This window comes from Myotis brandtii, unplaced genomic scaffold (assembly GCF_000412655.1).
Source record: "Myotis brandtii unplaced genomic scaffold, ASM41265v1 scaffold754, whole genome shotgun sequence".
Taxonomy (NCBI): Eukaryota; Metazoa; Chordata; class Mammalia; order Chiroptera; family Vespertilionidae; genus Myotis; species Myotis brandtii.
The window spans coordinates 367,815-379,006 of record NW_005371012.1 but is presented as its reverse complement, the minus strand read 5'-3'; the positions used below and the strand labels follow the sequence as shown (position 1 = coordinate 379,006).

The 11,192-nt window shown below is 51.7% G+C and overlaps 1 long non-coding RNA gene across 1 annotated transcript; it reads right to left on the bottom strand.

The window, feature by feature from the left end:
• Nucleotides 1-7,081: 7,081 nt before the first annotated feature.
• On the bottom strand, nucleotides 7,082-11,174 carry LOC106724208. The gene is made up of 2 exons (XR_001359958.1): nucleotides 11,008-11,174; nucleotides 7,082-7,482 (listed from the first exon to the last, which is right to left on the bottom strand). It is a non-coding gene; the product is annotated as an uncharacterized LOC106724208 (long non-coding RNA).
• Between the last annotated feature and the right edge of the window lie 18 nt (nucleotides 11,175-11,192).

Sequence of the window (11,192 nt, the reverse complement as noted above, 5' to 3'; positions counted from 1 at the left end):
CAGCCAGACCGCCCCCCCCATTGGCCTGAGGGACCCCACCAGTGCACAAATTTATGCACTGGGCCTCTAGTAGGTAATAACACGCACAGTTTGTAACTAAATAGCTTGGTGAACAGTTGCATAGTGAACAGCTGGTGACCACCAACCCCGCCAAGAGAGAGCACAGCATGGCAGGCCCCAGGGCCTCCTTGTGCCTCTCCAATCACTTGACCTTGTGTTTTCCTTTTTTAAATTCTTAGGTTGACCATGTGATTTCTCTTTTCTGGCACCATTTCCGAGAACATTGTATAAGGGTTTCCACACCAATTCTGCCATTCTCCAGCACCAACTAAGTCTCCAACCGTTCAGTTCAGTTCTCACGTGAACTGCTCGCCGTGGGAATAGGCGCCACAATTTACGCGCTCAGTCCCACATGACCGCCCCCTTCAGGCATCAATCGTTAGTCCTGGGGCCACCTGTACTCAGTTTCCTCACCTGTGAAATGGGGCTGTGAGCACATGTTCATGGCATTGCTGTGAGGAGTAAATGATCGCCTGAACAAAGCTGAGCACAGTGCCTGTCTCACAGCCACTGGTTGGCCAAGTTAGCTGTAACTGCTATTTTCTGCCTGACTTCATGCTGCTAGGATTGGGCTGGGAAAGGTGCTCAATCTTAGAGTTATGTATGTGGTGATTTTCCTAATTCATGCTGTCTTGGGCGGTCCTTCCCCTTCCATCCAAGCCCCTCTGACCCCGGAGTCTCCACCCCTTCTCCCTACCTGTGACACCAGCATCGTCTCGCCAGCCAAGAGGTTGGCAGATGGAAACTGGTGCTGTTCCTACCTTCCCAGGGATGTTTTCATCTAAACGGGCTCTTTAAAAATCCCCACAGCAAGGAGCAGGCTCTGAGAACTTTAGAAGTCTTTGCAGTACAACCTAATATTAGTGATCATAATGACCATTTCTTCAATGCCTACTATGTGCTAGCTAGTCTTGCTCTGACTCCTTTAATGCATTCCCTTATTTGTCTTCCACAAAAGTAGAAGGTTGGGACTTTTCCTATAACTCCCATTTTACAGATGAAGAGAGTAAGGCACAGAGAAGTTAAGTAACTTGCCCAGTGTCACACAGCAAGTGGCGGAGAAGAGACACAAACCCAGGCAGCCTGACTCCAGAGCCCACTACAGCTTCTGTTCAGCGAAGCGCTCACCATGGGCCAGGAGTGTTTTCAAGGTGCTGTACACACATGATGATCTCTATTGCCTCTGCCGGAAATATGTTGGATTTCTCTGTCAGTCCTCACACCAACCCTAGGAGGCTGGTATTATTACCTCCAATTCCAAGGTGAGAAAACTGAGGTCTGGACAGAGAATTGCCTTTGTGTGCCTCTCCTGCTATTGAAATGTTACCTACGAGGCAAGTTTGAACTAAAGGCTGCTTTGTCCTGAGCACTGGCCTGGGGCTGGTGGGAGTGCCGGGAGTGGGAGAGAGAGCATTCATTGGCTTTGGAGATGGAAGTTTGAATTCTGTCTTTGCTAGTCCTCGCTTCGTGGCTCGGGGACAATTTTGGGGCTTTGGTGAGCCTGGATTTCCTTAGAGTACAATGATGGAGGTCATGTCCACCCAAGAGCCGCTGTGAGCCCGGAATGAGATAAGGCTCAGAGCAGAGGCACGTAGTTGGTGCTCAATACATACTTGTTTTGTGGCTCCCAAGCCAGTCTGTTGTTCTGTCTTCTCATAGCACCGCCGAGTGCCTCCCGCGGCCCACCTACCAGATGCAAGCTAGCATTCTAGTTCTTTAGGAACCTGGGCTGGGGCCTTCTTGAAGTCAAGAACGGCATCCCATGTGTCTCTAGATCTCCCACTTGGTCCAGTGTCTTTGTTGCAGCCATATGCGATAAATGATGTGGGTTGTTGTTGTTTTTTTTTCCCCAAAGTGAAAACAGCTTTTCCATTTCCATGGTTCTCCTTATAGAAGTAATAAGTGCTCATTGTAAAATGAGAAAAGAATTTACCGACCTTGTCCCGATGCAACCTTGTCTTAAATGAGACGTTGCTGGTAAGGGGCTCACCTTGATACCTGGCACGGAGCTTTGTAACGATCCTAATTATTCAGAAAAACATAAAGGTATTTAACAAAAGTAAAAACCACCTGCTGACCTCGCGGACGCCCTTACAGATAATTTTCCATGTGTGTACACAGACGGCCCTACAGACATAGGACGGGCACTTCTTCAATGGAGGTTCACGGCCATGCTTTTTGCTTCCATGGTGACTGGTGGGCCTCTCCCTGCGCCAGTAAACATGGGCGTGTGCTATCCTCGGGGCTGCTGAGTGTCACTGCTCAGGGATGCGCCGCGACTGAGTTGGTCAATGCCCCGTTGCTGGGCACCTCAGGGATCCTATTGTCACTCTGAGTTGGGCCGGAAGGCACAGGGCAGCTGTAGACCAAGGAAACGTCTCGCTGGCCGAGGCCTCTCTAGTTACGAAACAGCCGCCGGGGAAGTCACCGGGGCTGACACAGTGGCTGCTGTGACGTGTAGCTTTGAGTTGCGTGCAGGACAATCAGGGAGACGTCCCTGCCGTGGGCCTGGGATGAGCTCAGTGCATTCCGCCCTTTCAAGGTGCTGGAAGGAGCGGTCCTCTGGGAAGAGGGCCCTTGACTCACCCTTTTCTTTGCAGTCGCCTCCCATGCAATGTCCTCGCTGCTAGGACATCTGTCTCAGCAGAAACAGGACCGCGAGGGAAGGGAGAACCTGCCGGCCCCTCCTCTGAAGGCTTCCTCTACCACGTGAGAAAGCCCTTTGCAAACCGGACATCGGTGGGGAAGGGAGTGGGGATTCACCACGCTCACAAGCCAGCCAGTGGGGAAGACAGGGGTACCCCAGGGGGTCAGGACTCCCCTGCCCTGCCCACCCTGCTACCCTGTGGTTTCTGGAACTGCCCAGGGCCCTCCTGACAACAGTCCACACATCCTGGTCTCCCCCTGCAGTGGCTGGGCCCTCCCGGTCCTGAGGCTGGTGTGGCCACCCAGCTGCTCCTCCGAACCTCAGTTTCTCCATCTGGAAAAGGGGAATGACGGCCCTTCCCTCAAACTGACGAGGTTGGGATAGAAGGAGTGATGCAGGGACACGCTCAGTGCAATGCCCGGCACGTCACCAGCGCAGGTAGCGCTGCTGGAGCAGGTAAGGCCGGGCAGGAGCAGCGAGGAGGCTCCCAGCACTTGCTGGGTTTTGAGGTCAGGGACCCACCACTTGTGGCAGAGATGGATGTGTGGCTTCCTGCAGTCGGGCACTTTAGAAAGCTCTCTGATGGTGAGAAGGATGAGGCGGGGGAGGTTGTCTCCTCTGAGACAGGGCTGCAGGCGGTGGAGTGATCGCAGGGCGCCACGCCCCTCTGCCCGGCGCCCTTCCCAGACTTAATGTATTGCATTTCGCTTGGCTCTCACCGCAACCCTATGGGGCAGAGATATCATTCTTATTCTGGACACGGGGAAACTGAGGCTCACACGCCCAGGAAGGAGCATCGGGCTTGACGGTGATTGGGCACATCAAAGAGAGAGCCCGCCTCCTCGGGGCTGGACTCCCGGCTGCACTGCAAGAGGCTGAGTGGCCTGTGGGTCAGAGAGAGCGTCCTTCCCTCCCTCCAGAAGCCCCGCCCCTATGAGTCGGGGCTGGACTCCCGGCTGCACTGCAAGAGGCTGAGCGGCCTGGGGGCAGGTGGCAGGGTCTGGCTTCTCCGTCCCACGTCCCACGGGCGGGCGCTGTGGGTCAGAGAGAGCATCCTTCCCTCCCTCCAGGAGCCCCACCCCCATGGCAGGAGGGAGACAGCGAATTGGGAGAAATGCCGCAGAGAAACGCATCCATAGTGGGCAAGACCAGGAGGCCCCTGCTCTGGTCTGGGAGTTGCAGAGTGGCTTCTAGGGGAAGTGCTCCCCTTCACACCCCCCAGGAAGCATAAAATAGAAAGGACTGACCGTACCCAGTATTAGCAGGACATGGACAGTCAGAACTCCAGACACTGCTGAAGGGGGTATAAATGTGTATGGCCGCCTCGGAAAACTGGCCGCATCTACTAACTCTAAACATACGCATCCCTAGGACATGGCAGCTTATTCCTGGATTTGTGCTCAAGAGGAACAAGCACTTATCATCCCCAGAAGATATACAGGAAAAGGTTCGTCGAGTCTTAAGCCCCAAACCAGAGACGGCTCCTACGTCCATCCGCAGGAGATTGAGTAAATAAACTGTGATAACTTCATGCCATATGATACCACACAGCAAAGCGAAAGGGCAAAATGCTGCTACACTCAGCTGCACGGTGGGTCTCCTTCAGGTCAGACTGAGCAAAGGGAGCCAAAAGCTGTGTGAGTCCACCGACCGGAGGCTGGCAAGGAACCCGTGGTGAGAAGGGCCAGAACCTGCTTGCCTGTGGGAGGCGCTGGTGGAGGGAGCAATGACCCGGGGGTGAGTACACTGGGGTGGGGGTGGTGGGGGTGGTGGTGTGTGTGTGTGTGTGGACACTGGGGGGAGAGGGGGGGAGTACACGGGGTGGGGTGTGTGTGTGTGTGTGGACACTGGGGGGAGAGGGGGGGAGTACACGGGGTGGGGTGTGTGTGTGTGTGTGGACACTGGGGGGAGAGGGGGGGAGTACACGGGGTGGGGTGTGTGTGTGTGTGTGTGTGTGAGTACTCCGGGGTGCGCATATGTGGAAATTGGTTGAGCCGTACATGTAGTACTGATGCACTTTACTGAACGGAAGTCATTACAAAGTCAAAACAAGACAACAAATGAAAAAGGAGAGGTGGACCAAAGCTCAGATCTGAAGGATAAGTACAAACGGGCCAGCGAGAAGGGGAGCAGTGTTCCTGGAGGGGAGGCCAGCACGTGCAAAGGCCCAGAGGCAGGAGTGCACGGCGCTGCTTCTCATGGCGCCGGGCTCCCTTGAGGATGCTCTTGCCACTTGCTCCTCTGTGCCCCTGTCCGCTCACTGAGGGTCCTGCTGTGGAACGGGTGGGCGGGCATGACGCCAACAGCTCCCTCCTCGGGTCTGTGTCTGAATGTCCCCCTCTGAGCTGTCGAGAAGGAGCTGCAGTTAGCGCGGGAGGGACAGGACTTGGAGTTCAGAGTTGGGTCCAGAACTCAATCCATGTGCTGTGGATGGGCCACTTTACCCACTGAGCCCCACTCTCCCATCTGTAGAAGGGCCTTCATCATGGGGAGTTTTAGTGACAGAGTCTGGGTAAAAGAGACGTTCAGCAGGTGCTTGTCATACAGGAATTGGAGAATAAGGCCTGAAAGCAAGCCCCCCAAACTTGTGGCTCCCCCTAGAGCAGCGGTTCTCAACCTGTGGGTTGCGACCCCTTTGGGAGTCGAACGACCCTTTCACAGGGGTCGCCTAAGACCATTGGAAAACACATATAATTACATATTGTTTTTGTGATTAATCACTATGCTTTAATTATGTTCAATTTGTAACAATGAAATTGGGGGTCACCACAACACGAGGAACTGTATTAAAGGGTCGCGGCATTAGGAAGGTTGAGAACCACTGCCCTAGAGTAATCCAGCATGGCCCTGGTTAGGCCTCTGACATCCCTGGCCTTGGTTCCCTGTCACGTGGAGGCAAACCACACCTAGAACGGCGCCTGGCACATACCAGAGGTTCGGGGAATATTGGCTCATGAGAGCCGGCTCCGAATACATGCCAGGTACTGCTCTCAGCTTTTTACACACGTGGACTTGTGTAATCCTCACAGTAAATACTCCCATTTTACAGAGGGGGAAACTGAGGCACGGGGCAGTTAAGTCACCTGCCCACAGTCACACCGTTAGTGAATGGAGCCTGGCTCTGGATCCCCTCCTCGTACCCACACGGCCATGGAGCCAGATTATACAGCACTGCCCAACTGGCCTTCCCGAGACAGGTCCATAGAAGCCTGGAGAAGGTTCTGGAAGCAACCAGGGCTCCCCCAAGGCCGTTGTTGACCAAGAGCAACGCTGTCGGGTAGCCAGTGGGACACTTCGGCGCCCTGATGCCGGTGAAACCTACGCCCTTTTCGAGGAAGGCAAACCCGCCCAGAATAATTGTCGAGCCAGCAGGCAGCTTAAGTCGCTTGTAAGCCCGGAGGTGCCCAGGAGGGATGAGGCCCAGCAACGTGCCCGTTTGGCCAGCGTTGGTGTTTTTTTGGCTGTTGCTGTCATCATTATTGTTTTTGGGGAGGAGAGATGGGACACCTCTAGAGTCTGCTGTTTTGTTTAAAGGATTAATTTCCACCTGTAGACTCATGTGGGATTTGCAGCCGCTCCCTTTCCTCTGTGCCATCATGTTTTACTGCTCTCTTTCATTTCTCCATGAAGAAACCTGGTGAGAATGTTCTAGAAACTGCAGCCTGCGGGTGAGGATGGGGACACCGTGGAGAGAGCAGTTTATTGTCCCCAACTGAATTTAGATGCCAGAGAGGACCACTGGGTGTGGGACCATTGGAGATACTTATTTTTTTCCTGCCTCTTTATATATTTATGGGCTGTCCATATTTGCATATGCAAAAAGGTCAAAAAATTATGGTGATAATAGCTACTATTTATTGAGCATTTACTACGTGCTGACTTCACAGGTATTAACTCATTTAATCCTTATAACCACCCTATGAAGTGGATATTCTTATTAGTCTTATTTCCAGGTTGAGAACTGAAGTGTAAAAATAAATCAGCTAATGAAGAATTCTATCAAAATTTAAAAAGAGATTATCAATCAAAAGAAATGACCTACTGATGCTATGACATGGGTGAACCTCAAAAACATTGTGCTCAGTGAAAGAATCAAGACACAAGAGGGCACATATTGTACAATTCCATTTATATGAAATGTCCAGAAAAGGCAAATCCATAGAGAGAGTAGATGAGTGGTTGCCCGGGGAGGGGTGGAAACATGGAGTAACGGTCAATGGGCATGAGAGATCGTATTGGGAGAGAGAGAATATTCTAAAACGGATTTATAGTGCTAGTTGCATAACTTGGTAAATTTACTAACCACCATTGAAATGGGTGAATTGTATGATATGTAAAATAGTCCCCCAAAAGTAGTGAGACAAAGAAGTGTAATTAAAATACGAAAGTCTAACATTTATTGAGCACCTAGGATGCACTTTACAGGGATTTTTTTCCAGCCCTAACAGCTCATTCATTTGTTTCCCTGAACTCATCTTTGTTGAGAAGCTATTATGTGCGAGGCACCATGCCAGGACACAGGAGTACAGCAATGAACTAGACTTGGTTCTGGTTCAAGGTCCCTGCCTGATGGAGATCATGGTGTAGTGAGCATCGGGGGTTGAGGTTGGGGTGGGGTGGAGATGCAGATGAAAACGCCAGTGATGACAAGAGAATGTACCTGGTCTGTCATGCTGTGTGTAGGCATGGTGCTGGCATAGTCCAGGGGATGCATCCCAATCCAGACCTGGTGGGTGCTGGGAGGGCAGAGAAGGTTTTGTACATGATGCTGAGACCTGAAGGAGGAGGGTAGTTACCAGGTGAAATGGTGAGAGAGTAAGGTGGGAAGAATGAAAGTTGTTTGACCATTCATTCATTCATCCATCCTTCCTTCCTTCCTTCCTTCCTTCCTTCCTTCCTTCCTTCCTTCCTTCCTTCCTTCCTTCAGTAACTGTTTATTGAGAGCCTGCTACGTACCCAGCAATTTGATGAGGCTGGCAAGGTGTCCGTGACAGAGACAGAGGGTATAAGAAGGGCCTTGCGAGTGAAGTTATGCCCATTTCACTGATAAGGAGATGGAGGCTCGGAGATGAGAAGTAACTTACCCGCTCACACGGCTGGGGCAGATACAAACCTAAGCCAACTTTGTCTCAAAAGCCCCTCTCTGAAAATAGTCTCTCTTCTTGCTTCCAAGAAGAGTGTCAGATACACCACTGTGGTTTTGAGGGCCAAGGGGAGATGCCCCCTAAGGGAGTGGAGCTGGCATCCCTCCTGTCTGTTGGAACTCCAGCCCCCGTGAGGACGCACCTACAGTCTCTTCGGATGACGGATGGGGGACATGAAGGTGTCCAGGGCTGAGGGGAAGGGACCACTGACTTTACTGTCCTGAGCATTGGATAGGGAATGGAACCAGAATTGTAGACCAAGTTTTGCCACTAATTATTTGGGCAGCTTGAGGCTAATCCCTAGCCTCTCTGGGCCTCAATTCTCCTGTCTCTATAATGGGAACATGGGGTTTGCTGCACTCTGACTCTGTGTGGGCTGACATTAATGACCAGGACTTTTGGCCTCAGAGGTCCCCAGAGCTATGTGGTGGAAGTAGGATGACCAGCTGGTCCTGGTTTGCCAGGGACTTTCTAGGTTTGAGCAATAAAGGTCCAATGTCAAGGGAAACCCCTTGGTTTTGGGAAAATGGAGACAGTTGGTCACCGTAGCTGGAGGGCATAAGGTTAACCTCCGCCACCCCCCGCCCCCGCTCATGTTACCCACAAAGATCAAAATACACAGCCTCTCACTTTTGCACCCACGAGGCCACAGAACTGTTTTGTAGCCATTTGGTTTGTACATATCGTGTTTCTACATTCAGTCGGAAGTCCCTTCTAGCCTGGGTTCGACGTCCTCCGTTTCCTTCAGATCTCCTGCTTCTGCTCAGCCATCTCCCCAGGTCAGGTGTCCCTCCCTGACCCCCTCCCACTTCTTAGGACCGTCCTTTGGGCTGCCTGTCGCCATTAGCTCCCCCAGAGCTCCTTAAGTTCCTGCCTTGCTCACAATCGATTCCCCAGCATTGGGGCAGGAATAAATGATCAATAAATGATCATGGAATTTCTGAGCCTCTTCAGTGCCCAGGACAGGGCTGGGTATCTACCCCCCCCCCCCCAGGGCTTCACACCCCAACTCCAGGACACTTCTGTTGGCAGAACAGATTCTTCCTAGAAAAGGCTGCAGGGCACCGCTCCCCAGGTGTGGCTTCTTAACCCCTCTGTCCTGCAGGCCCCTTGGGCATCCGGTGAAGACTGTGGACCCTTCTCAGGATAACTTTTTAAAAATAAATATATATTTTTATTGATTTCAGAGAGGGAGAGGGAGAGATAGAAGCATCAATGATGAGAGAGAATATCTCATCATGCCCCCTACTGGGGATCGAGCCCACAACCCGGGCATGTGCCCTTGATGGGAATCGAACCCTGGGCCCTTTAGTTTGCAGGCCGAAGCTCTATCCACTGAGCCAAACCGGCTAGGGCCTCCAAATAATTTTTAAAAATTGCATTCGGGTTACAATGAAAACAATTTTTACTAAACTACAATTATAAAGTATTTAGAGACTGTTGGGATATAATAACATGTGCTTCTTTATTAATCCATTAAGTAAGATTCAGTGGTGAGCCTGATATGACCTTAATTTCAGAGTTGTGGTAGCTTAAACAATATTTTGAGATTTCTACAGTAACTAAAGTGTGATATGAAAATATCTGCGATTTTTGTTAATGGCAAAATCACAGGGACTTTTTACCTGGTGGCTGCATTCATGATCAAAGGAAATGCTAAGTATCCTTTAGAGATTGGTGAAAAATGGAGATATAAACTTTTGTCCATCCCAATGTCACGAACCCTTCAGACTTCTATCCTCAGCCCCCTTGGGGATGTCTAGGAACTCCTGGTTGAAGGCAAAGGGGTTTTGACTCTTTAGGTTAAGTAAACAAGAAAAGCACCAAGAGATGAGAGAACAAAGAGTAAAGGGCAGTGGCCACTGGGCTGGGATAAACAGGGAAAGGTTTCACGGCAGGGCAGTTTCAGGCTGCGCTGTATAGGTGAGCCTATTTTCACAGGAAGCAAGAAGCTAGAGGTGAGGGAAGGAAACATGTGGAGGGTTTGCTCTTATGAGTGAATCAAAAACAGCAAACACCACAGCCTCAACCTCACCCCAGAGCAAGCCCATGTCACCTTTGTGTCTCTTTTGTTGCTGAGAACACCAAGCCATTGTCCCTGTAAAACAGGGTACCTGCCCTCAAGCTTATACACAATGAGACAAAACAAACACCAAATGTAATAACAAGACAAATATTAAATTTCAATTAAAAAATGTGTCCAGAACAATCTGGAACATGCCACATATCTTGCTAAGTGCACACAGAATGCAACCCAAAGACATTCAAAGGTAGGCGTCACCTCCTCTCCGAGGTTTGTGGTGAGGATCAAATGGGGAAATGGACAAGAGGCCAGTGGAGTGGGCAGGACAGAGTATTCGCTTTGGGACTGCTTGCTGCTGCTTCTCTGGTCTCAGTGACCTCGGTAAAATGGGGACAATAATTAAGTATGGCACCTGACATACACTAAGCACTCAATAATGAGAGCTATTGTTATCATTTAAAAAAAGATAGATGTTTGCAAATTGATTCTAGCGAACACCAGATTGGAGAACTTGGTCTTTAGAGTGGTAGATCTGAAAACAGATTTGAATGAATGAAAGAATGAATGAATGAATGCGTCCTCGGGCTGGCTCCACCCTCCAGATGAGTTCCTCCCCCACGTTGCCCCCTAAATGGCTCAGTGAAATGGACCTCCAGCTCTGGGGTCAGCTACATCTCAGCGTGTGAGTGTGCGGTGGTGTGGAGGTGGTCATTCCGGGCGGGCGGAGCAACAGCAGCCCAGGCTGAGCAAGAGGGTGTCATATTCCCGAATGGTTTTCACTGCGACTTCCCTCCCCCGTCCCCCGTATCCCCTTAATCGGCGTGGCACCTCCGTGGGCCGGGGGATTAGAGGGCTCTGCAGTGCCCAGGCGGAACCTGGGGGTAAGGAGTGGAGGAGCCTGCCTGGGTCCGCCGCGTGGGGAACGTGCAGGCACGAGAGGCCTTATCCTGGGAAGGTCGATCTAAGCTGCCCAGGCTGAAGTGGAGGTGGGGTGCAGATGCACCTTCGGATGCTATGGTTCCCCAGCCCTTCCAGGCCGAGGTTTTCCGTACCCCGTGGGAATTTGGGTCCTGGGAATTGGGGTGGGAGAGAAGCGGAGTCTCCTTGGCAGAGGACGTGGGGGAGAGGGCTACCTAAATCCAGAAACGAGCGCTGCGGAAGCTGCTTGTCCCTTTAAGAGGCCGGGCTAGCTCTGCGGCGGCTCCAGCTAACCGCAAGCCTGGTGCAGCTCGGCGGTCCACGTCTCCTCGCAAAGCATCCGAGCAGCGCGTGGCAGCAGGACCCGGCCGGAGAGGCGTGGTCCAGGGGACCTGGGCGG